Here is a 14,045-nt window from a genome sequence, read left to right on the forward strand (position 1 = left end):
AATATCACCGCAGAGATGCCCATGCTTCACCCTCTTTACCCTTGACACTGCAAGGAGGCTTGTCCACATGGAGTTGTATACATGTGGAAGAAGAATGAACAAAATCTCTTTTCCCAGGTCTAGTCAGTCCTCAGGCAGAGCTAACCAGCTGTGGCAAAGGAGGTCATTCCCAGAAGCTAGAGGTAAGCAAGATGGCAGAGCCTCTGAAGCAGTGCTTCTGGAGGGCACTCACTGGGATGAGACTGGGAACCTTATGGGCTACCCACTCAGCTCCCACAGTGAATGTCCCTGGTGGGTCCTCCCCTGAAATCATCTATGTTTCTGTGGCCCTGATGTGCTAACCCTCTTCCTTTGGAACCCCACTAATCTCTCTTCTCTCATCTCTTTCTCTTTTGTCTCTCTCTTCAACACAGGGGACTCTTTTGTTGTTGGAGAAATTATGTAAGGATTATGCCTTGGGAAAACAGAAAAGGAATTCTGTGTTTTCTGCCTCTGTTTTCTTCCTGGTTTCACCTTTCCTGAGGCAACATACATGGAAATGGCCTAGCTGACTAAATGGGAATGGGGCTAGGTGATGGCCAAACGTGAAAAACTGGTAGGACAAAAATGGAGTTACAGTTTGAAAAATACCATCTTACCAAATCTGTTATGCTGTGAATCCTAGAGTTCACCCTATAGGTGATGGGAAGCCATAGAGTTTTGAGCAATGGAGCAATATGATCAAAGTTGACCTTTATGAATGGCATATCTCTTTGGAAGGCTTTTTTTTGTTAATTCATACTTTTTGTGTGTCTACCCTGTTTCCAGTATTGTACTAGGATTTATGGGGGGTATATGAAGTAAAAGGCACCACTCATTCTTCAAAGTGCTTTAAAAACATAGAGAATGGACTTGAGGACATGGGGTGGGAAGGGGAAGCTGGGGCAAAGTGAGAGTAGCATCGACATATATACACTACCGAATGTAAAATAGTTAGCTAGTGGGAAGCAGCAGCATATCACAGGGAGATCAGCTCGGTGCTTTGCTATGACCTAGAGGGGTGGGATAGGGAGGATGGGAGGGAGGCTCAAGAGGGAGGGGATGTGGGGACATGTGTATGCATATGGCTGATTCACTTTGTTGTACAACAGCAACTAACACAGTATTGTAAAGCAATTATACTCCAATAAAGATCTATTAAAAAAAAAGACTTCAGGAAACGAAATATTTTATCCATAAATAATGGAAATTCAGTTAAGTATGTGTGTAAACCAGTACTCTGGGTAATACAGTATGGACTGTTAAGTATTATAGTGGTGGTTGGAAGAAAGAGCTAGTGACTTGGGGAAGATTTTCTGGGGAGGTTTTATATGAGTCGAGCCTCAAAGGCTGGATGATAAGAAATTTGATTGACAAGAGGAGTGAAGGGAAAATACAAAGTGGAGGGGGAAGTATGCTATGGTAGGTGCTTGGTAATTGCCTCTTTTAACATTCATCTCCAGTTCTATCTTCTCAGCAGCCCCTGACTTTTGTTTACGGACCCACGTGGTTCTGGGGAAGTTTACTCCACTCCTACTTCTAGGAGCGGATCATATGACCTATATCAATCATCATTCCATCCCCCCTAACCCCTCAACCCCAGGCCTCGGTGATTAGTCTCTCTTTCTCTGATCAGTACAGTGTGCAGATGTGAGGCGCAGAACTGCTGTATGAGAGAAGCCATCTCTAGAAATATGCCAACATAGAGTAGGACATGGTCAAGGGAATCAGAGAAAAATAGTGGAAGAGATCTCTGAATCAAACCATGCTAAAGCCTACTTCGACTCCAAAATTCTCAGTTACATGATATAATAAATGCATCTTTCAATTGGGCTTTCTGTGCCTTATACTGAAACATATTAACTGAGAGAGCTGATTGAAGTATGCTGGTCTATGATGGGAAATAATGAGTCACTAGCTCCCCTTGGAGGGGAGGTTTGAGATTCTGGAAGGAGGGGATGACAAGGGTCTGACATTGGCTTGTTGAGGTGATACCGAATGCTAGACTGAGGCAGATATTTGTGGACAGACATCAGTGCCCTTGCTTGATAATAGGGAAAGAATTATTAAACGTTTTATAAAAACGAAGAATGATACTGGCCACTAAAACTCAGAGTCAGAAATCATATAATGAGCCTTGGGAAGACTCTCATCTTAGTTTTCAGTTTCTCTTTTCCCCAGAAGGAAGACCCATTAGGGCCAATTAATACCTCCCCAAGCCTTTATTTTGCCAGATATCATCTTTATACCAGGCTTCTAGAACTGCTCTCATAAAGTTTAAAAGTTGGTATGTATAAGTTTATATGTTTCCTTGTAAAATGCATTTGCTATATTACCTCTGCTTGAAATAAAATTTGTTTTCAAAGTTATAAATAAGAAGTTTAGAAGAGAGCATATTTCTTGGTAGGAATTTATTCCCTGTGACATATTTTGAAGTTTGTTTTCCATTTTTTCTTTATCGCTGTTTCTTCAGAATGGTGTTTGTTTTTGCCATTATGCAAGATTTGCAGCCAACCTCTCTGTACGGTTTGTGTATTATTCTTTAATCAGATAAGAAAATCACTCTAAGCTTTATCTGGAAATTTCCATAGTAAGTATAGTTTTAAAAAATTCAAGTAACTCTATGTAAGGAACTAAACCTCAGTAGGTATGAACACTATTGTCCTTGGTAAATACAAACTATGGGCAGATAATGGATGGTACATGGTTCACGTGAAATTCCAAGCTAAAAGACTATGTACTATTTACATTTTCAGGTTATATTAGTAATAAGGAATATCTTGTACTTTGTGTTTTATTTCAAAACATACTATTTCTTTCCACTGTACATCATTGGTTTTGGGGGGAACCAGCGTGGTTTGTAAGTACTTGCCACCACAGATGTTGCATAAAAACACCTCTGTCTGCAGTACATTAGAGCATTTCAGCTCTGGGTGCCCCACAAAGGTGCTGTTGACCTTGGGAGGACTTGGGCTGAAGATCTGAGCATTAAGTTTAGTTGACCAATTGCAGTTTAGTTTTCAGGGACAAAATCGATGATCAAAGTTCAGTTTCCTGAGTCTTTCTGTTTTCTTGTTAATATAATTTCTTAATGTACTATCTGTGTAAGAAAACACATGTTTTTTTTTTGTTTTGTTTTTTTTTTAATGGGAGGAGGGAGGACCTGATGGGCCAAATGAACAGGGTTATCAATAAAAAAAAATCTGATCAGGATGTACATATGGAAAGCTATTTCACCATTTATCCAATCATTTAGTCACTCAAAATGACACACAATGAGGGCTTAGTTTGTTTCAAGAACTGAGCCATCTCTAGTAGAGCCCCAGAATCCTAAATTAGCTAGCAATCAAATTCTCAATTAGACTAGAGCATGTGGATCCTCCCAAACGGTGAAACATTGGAACAAGAAATCAACAGAGATGTTAGGTAAAATGATTCCACAGGGGATAACTTTTCCTTGTCTATAACATTATTTTCCGGCTGGTAGATCATGTAAAACAAATGTGTTAAATAAAACAAACAAACAAAAACTTTAATGGTGGGTGAGAGCCTTTCTCTTATCCCTCCATATCATGCTAATTTTCCTTAACCTGATTTTTATTTGATTTAGCACATTATTCCTCTAAGTATGTTTCATAGAATACTACTCCTGCCAAATGGAAAATCATAGTGTGGGAAGCTCTATGAATTTTTATAGACCCTTCTTGGAGGCATTATCTGGATACTAAAGGCTCTGAGAAGTCTTGCAGTAAAGAAACTTGTTTAACTGGCCCAGATTTTTCCTAATTTACTTATCACAGAATAATTTTATGCCATTCATGGTAATGCCTTTTCCACTCTCCCTCTATAGGAGGGTCAACACTATTGAACATTGACACAGACAGGCAGTAGGCAGCATGGTGGCTCTGATGCCAAGACAGCTGACACAGGGCACTAGGAGAGCAAGAATCTAATATTTCCCAGCCCATGGCTTCTTCTATGTCCCATGCTACCAGTTGAAGAGGCAAAGCAATGTGGATATGTAACTACATGATTTATTATCAATAATGACCCAGTCAGAGACAACAGGAAAGGCAACGAATTTGTAGTACATGAGAAGTTATCACACATATAAGATACCAATTTAGAAAAAGCAAGAACTTTCCTTGCTTTGTTCCCTTCCTCTACTCTATCCAGCTTCTTGCCCAGTACCTCTTTTGGTCCATCAACAGTGCCATCCTAAATAGTGCCACATTAGGCTACTAGCAGGGACTCGCTTAGATCAACTTACTTCTAAGCTTGATTACATACACACACACTTTTTATTCCTTATCATCTTTTAACCTGGTACTAACAATAACAGAGCCACTATAACAGTATTCTAGTAACAGAATTATCATCTACAAGTGTTTATTACATCATACTTTTGTATAAAAGTCCTGAAAGGCACGAGTAAGTTCCTGCCCTAAAGCAATTAACAGTCTAGTTGAAGAGACAGACTGAAAAGGAAGTGACAGTCATTTGTTGGGATGTTTAGTATCCAATCAGGTGCTGCAGACTGAGCTAATGAGGAAAAAAAGGCTTTCAAATGGACGTGGTACCTCAACCAAAGCTAGCAATGAGGATGGGATTCATAATGACAGAATGTCAGAGCTGGTAAGCTTCCATAATCATCATTGTGGTGATGGCTTTTCCACTCTCCCTTTCTAGGAGGGTCCGTAGATGCACAGTGCAAAAAGATCTTGACAATAAATCCTTCCATTTAAAAGGGGCATAGAGATCTGTTCTCTCTTCTCTCCAATGGTCATGGTGTAGTGGGAGAGGGAACACAGCAAATGTGAAGAGCTATGAAAAGGAGAGGTAACGGATATTATGGGAGTACAGATGAGGGAACGAAGCTCAAGCTGGGAGTTAGGGCCTCAAAAAAGAAAGGAGGGGCTCAGTCTTGAAGGATGAGGAAAGCTCTATTGGCCTTCTTTGCACAGGGAACATCTGTGCAGAGGAAGAGAGGAATGAGAATTGTTGCCTTGCTAGGGGATCCAAATTAGAACATGGGATCGTGGTAGGAGATTGGAACTGGAAGGTGGGCAGGGGCCAAGTGCTAAAGCCCTTTGTATGATGTGTTAAGGGAGCTAACATTCATTGGTCAGGGGGGCAAAAGTGCCAGGGTCCAATTCTGTGCTGCCAGGTGCTGCTTATGTAACACTGGTCACCTCTCCTTGGGCCTCAGGTTTCTCATCTGTATGCAAAGAGGATTAGCCTCTAAGATATCTTCTAGTTTTAAGCTGTCTATGATCTTTGTGGCAGAGTGTTTAATAAATTATGGCCCTTCTCGCCTCACTCTTTTTCCTGGTCTGCTTTTGTCAGAATGCCCTTCATTGATCAGGGTTGGTTGCCACTGCATTCATGGAGGGGAGTTTTCCCAATTCATCATATTAGGAAGAGTCCACTGTTCCCTAGAGCCCTTGACCTTTGTGTTAGAGTAGAACAAAGAGCTGTTGCAATGTCAAACTACGGTGATTAGTATTCAGACCTTTTTCCTCTTCCATGCTGTGTGGTCTTTTTCATATTCGTATGACTTTTCTGTTTTCATTGGACAAAATACGATGAATTTAATGAACTCTTTATTAAATTCCATTTCGTACAACTGGAAAGAATTCTATCTCCTCTCCACTTTATGGGTTTGTACATATTACTAAATACTTGTGCTTTTAAAACACATTTTGTGGCTATTTGCTGTTTTATTATACCTTAACTTGGTATGAATATTTTTGAGAAATTAAGAAGTTGAGAAAGTAGAAAAATGTAATTGACATGTGTTTTCGCCATCCAGAATTAACTGCTATAAAAATTTTTCCATATTGGCTTCAGGTTGAATTAAAAATTTTTTTTTCTTTATTTTAAATTTATTTTTTTATACAGCAGGTTCTTATTAATTATCCATTTTATACATATTAGTGTATATGTGTCAATCCCAATCTCTCAATTCATCATACCACCACCACCACCCCCCGCCACTTTCCCCCCTTGGTGTCCATAGTTTTGTTCTCTACACCTGTGTCTCAATTTCTGCCCTGCAAACCGGTTCATCTGTACAATTTTTCTAGGTTCCACACATATGCGTTAATATACGGTACTTGTTTTTCTCTTTCTGACGTAATTTCACTCTGTATGACAGTCTCTAGATCCATCCACATCTCTACAAATGACCCAATTTCGTTTCTTTTTATGGCTGAGTAATATTCCATTGTATATATGTGCCACATCATCTTTATCTTTTCATCTGTCAGTGGACACTTACATTGCTTCCATGTCCTGGTTATTGTAAATAGAGCTGCCATGAGCAATGTGGTACATGACTGTTTTTGAATTATGGTTTTCTCAGGGTATATGCCCATAGTGGGATTGCTGGGTCATATGGTAGTTCTATTTTCAGTTTTTTAAGGAACCTCCATACTGTTGTCCATAGTGGCTGTATCAATTTACATTCCCACCAACAGTGCAAGAGGGTTCCCTTTTCCCCACACCCTCTCCAGCATTTGTTGTTCGTAGATTTTCTGATGATGGCCATTCTAACTGGTGTGAGGTGATACCTCACTGTAGTTTTGATTTGCATTTCTCTAATAATTAGTGATGTTGAGCAGCTTTTCATGTGCTTCTTGGCCATCTGTATGTCTTCTTTGGAGAATGTCTATTTAGGTCTTCTTCCCATTTTTGGATTGGGTTGTTTGTTTCTTTAATATTGAGCTGCATGAGCTGTTTATATATTTTGGAGATTAATCCTTTGTCCGTTGATTCGTTTGCAAATATTTTCTCCCATTCTGAGGGTTGTCTTTTTGTCTTGTTTGTAGTTTCCTTTGCTGTGCAAAAGCTTTTAAGTTTTACTAGGTCCCATTTGTTTATTTTTGTTTTTATTTCCATTATTCTAGGAGGTGGATCAAAAAAGATCTTGCTGTGATTTATGTCAAAGAGTGTTCTTCCTATGTTTTCCTCTAAGAGTTTTATAATGTCTGGTCTTACATTTAGGTCTCTAATCCATTTGGAGTTTATTTTTGTGTATGGTGTTAGGGAGTGTTCTAATTTCATTCTTTTACATGTAGCTGTCCAGTTTTCCCAGCACCACTTATTGAAGAGACTGTCTTTTCTCCAGTGTATATCCTTTCCTCCTTTGTCATAGATTAGTTGACCATAGGTGCGTGGGTTTATCTCTGGGCTTTCTATCTTGTTCCATTGATCTAAATTTCTGTTTTTGTGCCAGTACCATATTGTCTTGATTACTGTAGCTTTGTAGTATAGTCTGAAGTCAGGGAGTCTGATTCCTCCAGCTCTGTTTTTTCCCCTCAAGACCACTTTGGCTACTCGGGGTCTTTTGTGTCTCCATACAAATTTTAAGATTTTTTGTTCTAGTTCTGTAAAAAATGCCACTGGTAATTTGATAGGGATTGCACTGAATCTGTAGATTGCTTTGGGTGGTATAGTCATTTTCACAATATTGATTCTTCTAATCCAAGAACATGGTATATCTCTCCATCTGTTTGTATCATCTTTAATTTCTTTCATCAGTGTCTTATAGTTTTCTGCATACAGGTCTTTTGTCTCCCTAGGTAGGTTTATTCCTAGGTATTTTATTCTTTTTGTTGCAATGGTAAATGGGAGTGTTTCCTTAATTTTTCTTTCAGATTTTTCATCATTAGTGTATAGGAATGCAAGAGATTTCTGTGCATTAATTTTGTATCCTGCAACTTTACCAAATTCATTAATTAGCTCTAGCAGTTTTCTGGTGGCAGTTTTAGGATTCTCTATGTATAGTATCATATCTGCAAACAGTGACAGTTTTACTTCTTCTTTTCCAATTTGTATTCCTTTTGTTTCTTTTTCTTCTCTGATTGCCGTGGCTAGGACTTCCAGAACTATGTTGAATAATAGTGGTGAGAGTGGACATCCTTGTCTCATTCCTGATCTTAGAGGAAATGCTTTCAGTTTTTCACCATTGAGAATGATGTTTGCTGTGGGTTTGTCATATATGGCCTTTATTATGTTGAGGTAGGTTCCCTCTATGCCCAGTTTCTGGAGAGTTTTTATCATAAATGGGTGTTGAATTTTGTCAAAAGCTTTTTCTGCATCTATTGAGATGATCATATGGTTTTTATTCTTCAATTTGTTAATATGGTGTATCACATTGATTGATTTGCGTATATTGAAGAATCCTTGCATCCCTGGGATAAATTCCACTTGATCGTGGTGTATGATCCTTTTAATGTGTTGTTGGATTCTGTTTGCTAGTATTTTGTTGAGGATTTTTGCATCTATATTCATCAGTGATATTGATCTGTAATTTTCTTTTTTTGTAGTGTCTTTGTCTGGTTTTGGTATCAGGGTGATGGTGGCCTCATAGAATGAGTTTGGGAGTGTTCCTTCCTCTGCAATTTTTTGGAAGAGTTTGAGAAGGATGGGTGTTAGCTCTTCTCTAAATGTTTGATAGAATTCACCTGTGGAGCCATCTGGTCCTGGACTTTTGTTTGTTGGAAGATTTTTAATCACCATTTCAATTACTTGTGATTGGTCTGTTCATTTTTTCTGTTTCTTCCTGGTTCAGTCTTGGAAGGTTATACCTTTCTAAGAATTTGTCCATTTCTTCCAGGTTGTCCATTTTATTGGCATAGAGTTGCTTGTAGTAGTCTCTTAGGATGCTTTGTATTTCTGCGGTGTCTGTTGTAACTTCTCCCTTTTCATTTCTGATTTTATTGATTTGAGTCCTCTCCCTCTTTTTTCTTGATGAGTCTGGCTAATGGTTTATCAATTTTGTTTATCTTCTCAAAGAACCAGCTTTTAGTTTTATTGATCTTTGCTATTGTTTTCTTTGTTTCTGTTTCATTTATTTCTGCTCTGATCTTTATGATTTCCTTCCTTCTACTAACTTTGGGTTTTGTTTGTTCCTCTTTCTCTAGTTCCTTTAGGTGTAAGGTTAGATTGTTTATTTGAGATGTTTGTTGTTTCTTGACGTAGGATTATATTGCTATAAACTTCCCTCTTAGAACTGCTTTTGCTGCATCCCATAGGTTTTGTATCGTCGTGTTTTCATTGTCATCTGTCTCTAGGTATTTTTTGATTTCCTCTTTGATTTCTTCAGTGACCTCTTGGTTATTTAGTAATGTATTGTTTAGCCTCCATGTGTTTGTGTTTTATACATTTTTTACCCTGTAATTGATTTCTAATCTCATAGCGTTGTTGTCAGAAAAGATGCTTGCTATGATTTCAATTTTCTTAAATTTACTGAGGCTTGATTTGTGACCCAAGATGTGATCTATCCTGGAGAATGTTCCGTGCGCACTTGAGAAGAAAGTGTAATCTGCTGTTTTTGGATGGACTGTCCTATAAATATCAATTAAATCTATCTGGTCTATTGTGTCATTTAAAGCTTGTGTTTCCTTATTAATTTTCTGCCTGGATGATCTGTCCATTGATGTAAGTAAGGTGTTAAAGTCCCCCACTATTGTGTTACTGTCGATTTCCTCTTTTATAGCTGTTAGCAGTTGCCTTATATATTGAGCTGCTCCTATGTTGGGTGCATATATATTTATAATTGTTATATCTTCTTCTTGGATTGATCCCTTGATCATTATGTAGTGTCATTCTTTATTTTAATGTCAATTTTATCTGATATGAGTATTGCTACTCCAGCTTTCTTTTGATATCCATTTGCATGGAATATCTTTTTCCATCCCCTCACTTTCAGTCTGTATGTGTCCCTAGGTCTGAAGTGGGTCTCTTGTAGACAGCATATATATGGGTCTTGTTTTTGTATCCATTCAGTGAGCCTGTGTCTTTTGGTTGGAACATTTAATCCATTCACGTTTAAGGTAATTATCGATATGTATGTTCCTATTACCATTTTCTTAATTGTTTTGGGTATGTTTTTGTAGGTCCTTTTCTTCTCTTGTGTTTCCCACTTAGAGAAGTTCCTTTAGCATTTGTTGTAGAGCTGGTCTGGTGGTGCTGAATTCTCTTAGCTTTTGCTTGTCTGTAAAGGTTTTGATTTCTCCATCGAGTCTGAATGAGATCCTTGCTTGGTTGTAGGTTCTTCCCTTTCATCAGTTTAAATATGTCATGGCACTCCCTTCTGGCTTGTAGAGTTTCTGCTGAGAAATCAGCTGTTAACCTTATGGAAGTTCCCTTGTATGTTATTTGTTGTTTTTCCCTTGCTGCTTTCAGTGATTCTTCTTTGTCTTTAATTTTTGCCAGTTTGATTACTATGTGTCTCGGCATGTTTCTCCTTGGGTTCATCCTGTATGGGACTCTCTGTGCTTCCTGGACTTGGGTGGCTATTTCCTTTCCCATGTTAGGGAAGTTTTCGACTATAATCTCGTCATATATTTTCTTGGGTCCTTTCTCTCTCTCTTCTCCTCTTGGGACCCCTATAATACAAATGTTGTTGCGTTGAATGTTGTCCTAAAGGTCTCTTAGTCTGTCTTCATTTCTTTTCATTCTTTTTTCTTTAATCTGTTTCGCAGCAGTGAATTCCACCATTTTGTCTTCCAGGTCACTTATCCGTTCTTCTGCCTCAGTTATTCTGCTATTGATTCCTTCTAGTGTATTTTTCATTTCAGTTATTGTATTGTTCATCTCTGTTTGTTTGTTTTATAATTCTTCTAGGTCTTTGTTAAACGTTTCTTGCATCTTCTCCATCTTTGCCTCCATTCTTTTTCCGAGGTCCTGGATCATCTTCACTATCATTATTCTGAATTCTTTTTCTGGAACGTTGCCTATCACCACTTCATTTAGTTGTTTTTCTGGGTTTTTATCTTGTTCTTTCATCTGGTACATAGCCCTCTGCCTTTTCATCTTGTCTATCTTTCTGTGAATGTGGTTTTTTTTCCACAGGCTGCAGGGTGTAGGTCTTCTTGCTTCTACTGTCTGGCCTCTGTGAATTTAAAACTTTTTTTAAAAAATAAATTTATTTATTTATTTATTTTTGGCTGTGTTGGGTCTTTGTTTCTGTGTGAGGGCTTTCTCCAGTTGCGGAGAGCGGGGGCCACTCTTCATCACGGTGCGCAGGCCTATTACTGTCGCAGCCTCTCTTGTTGCGGAGCACAGGCTCCAGACGCGCAAGCTCAGTAGTTGTGGCTCACGGGCTTAGTTGCTCCGCGGCATGTGGGATCTTCCCAGACCAGGGCTCGAACCCATGTCCCCTGCATTGGCAGGCAGATTCTTAACCACTGCGCCACCAGGGAAGCCCTAAAACTTTTAATAAAATAATAAAATCATTTCTGATGAATGTAAAATTTCCTTTGATCACTACCGAAAGTCTATTCTCCAACTCCCTATCATGTGTTCCATCTCCAAATTTGAAATTCATCCATTTAAAAGAAAAAAAAGAAATGCCTTGATTTTAACAATATTTATCCAAATTAAAAATATCTAATGGACATGTACAATAAAGAGTTTCATAAATTATATTAGTAGTTTTTTGTATTTTATTTTTTTAAATGTATATCAAAAATCAAATTTAGGATTAAATTCTATCAAGGGGTAACCAACTAAATAAGGATTGAGATAATGAACTAAGGCCACCAAGGTAACTGGCAAAGGTGGGGGAATGGTCAAGTGGCTGTTGGGTTGTCCTGCTGGATGTGGCTCCTGGCCCTGGGTTACTTCCAGTTGGCTGCTCCTATTCTAAATTGGATTTTGCTATGGTGCCATTTGTTTTTCCTTTATCTTCAATTCAAGGTCCAAATCGTCTTCTTATTTAGAGGGATACTGCTCAAAGGGTGAGATAGGGCTTTGCTTTCCTATGGAAATAAAGGGAAAGATTTTTCTTGTTTCTGTCCTTGAAGAGCTAGGGGATTCAAGTGATCCCATTCAGGAGTTTGAATCTTGGGAAAGCGAGGCAAAGGCTCAGGGACAGTTGAGAAATCAATCATGGTTGGGTTTGCAAGAATAATAAGGGTCAGTGATTTTTCCAATTTATTTTCCACAGTATGTGGCAGGTATTGTTCGTTGTAAGTAATTTATGTGTAATATCTCATTTGATCCTCATGATAACTTTATGTATTGAGTACTCTTATGTTATTCATTTTACATATGAAGAGGCTGAGGCTGAGATTTTAATTAACTTGTCTCAGTTTACTAGTAAGGCATGTTTCTAGATGAAACCCTAGGCATCTTAGCTTTAAAAACCCAAGCATGTTTAGCAAAAGTCCAGAAACATCATATGAATCAATCTGTTCCTATTATGTAACCTAAGTCGTATTTCCTTATGTCCAGTCTCTCTTGGTTTTTTCCTCAGAGTCAGAGCTGAGCCCTCTAGCTTCCCATTGATTTATCGATCCTTTAATGAATATTTTTTCTCCTTAAGTTAGCTGAAGTTAGATATAGTTACTTAGAACTAAAAACCCTGTTTGTTCATAGGGTCTCCTTCCAAGTTCTTAATTGTATAACACTGATCCTTATTCACTTCCAAGAAACTGCTTAAAATACCACATTAAAGACTGAGCTTGATATTACAGGTTAGATTTACATTCTAACCTGCAAGTTACATGCAAGTTATTACATCTATTCTGTATACTCTCTTTGTGAGTGGTGCCTAATTTTAAAAGAGAAGTCAATTTTATTTCCCTCTTATTTTGGCAAGGAACTTAATTAGTTGATGTGGTTGGTGTAATAATAATGCTCTAAGATATTTAGGTCTTAATCCCTGAAACTTGTGAATGTTAATTTATATGGCAAAAAGGACTTTGCATATGTGACTCATTTAAGGGTCTTGAGATGGGGAGATTATCCTGGATTATTTGGGTGGGCCCTACATATAGTTATAAGTGTCCTTATAAGAAAGAGGTAGAGGGAGATTTGACTTCGGAAGAGGAAAAGGTGATGTGATGACAGAAACAGATTAGAGTGGTGCTTTAAAGAAAGAGGAAGGGGCCACAAACCAAAGAACCCAGGTATCCACTAGAATCTGAAAAGGCAAAGGAACAGATTCTCCCCTCAGAGTCTCCAGAAGGAACCAATCCTGTCAACACTTTGGTTTTATCACTGTTAAGACTCTTATCAGACTTCTGACCTCCATAACTACAAGAAAATAAATTTGGAGTTTTTTAAACCACTAAGCTTCTAGTAATTTGTTACAGTGGTAATAGGAAACTAGGTGTTGAAGAAATGAGATCATTTTGTAGGCTTATGCTTGGTTTAGAAAACAGCACATTTTGACTCTATTATGTTTTCGGCCTGGGGAAGATCAATCGCAGCTCACACACGTGCATTGTAAAGTGTTCAGGTAGTTAGTGGGAAAATTGTGTCATGATCTCTCTTGTGAAGAAGGCAGAGCACTTTTATGGTCAATGGATTTTTTTTAAGGTGGATGATATGAAATGGCCATTTGGCACAAAATTGATTAATTGCAGAAGTTTGTATCCAAATTATCTTATGATTTTCTTTTTTGTGAAGTGTAATTAACAATGTTTCTGCCACCAGTTTTTCTAATGTTGGGAGTCATTCAGTGTTGCTAGGAGTGGTAGCAGGAATTTAGTTTGGCTGGAGCCCCAATATAATTTGACCTACATCTAAAGAAAAATCCTAGAAAAATTTCTGCCGAAAATAAACCTCTTTTTTTTGTTTGTTTGTTCTAAGTGCCATTTACCTTTCAGAGAATGGAAGGGTAAATTAATCACTGTGGCTAAGTCATTTGAAATATTACAAAGCTTGTAGAGTATAGTTCCTGTGAAAGCTATGTCCCTTGAAGATGCCATACTCCTGATAAGGTTTTAGAAATTTAATTGAAAAAATGTTATAAAGATTTTAAGTGCCCATAGGATCCTTTGTTAGAAGAGAGAAAAACAGAGTCCTCTGATTTTTCTCAAAAGGATATGTGTGTGTGTTGAGGGTAGTGGGGTAGAGTGAATGAATAGAATTCCCTTGAATAATGTCTCGATATATTGCCACTGTTAATAAAATTATGGTTGGTGAGCCAAGCAGAATACATTTGAAATAAATAACTTCTAAACCGATATTACAGAGATTGCCAATATCAACTTGTTTCTATTTCACAGTGT

Source organism: Balaenoptera borealis (genome assembly GCF_965194805.1).
Source record: "Balaenoptera borealis genome assembly, chromosome: 19".
Lineage (NCBI taxonomy): Eukaryota > Metazoa > Chordata > Mammalia > Artiodactyla > Balaenopteridae > Balaenoptera > Balaenoptera borealis.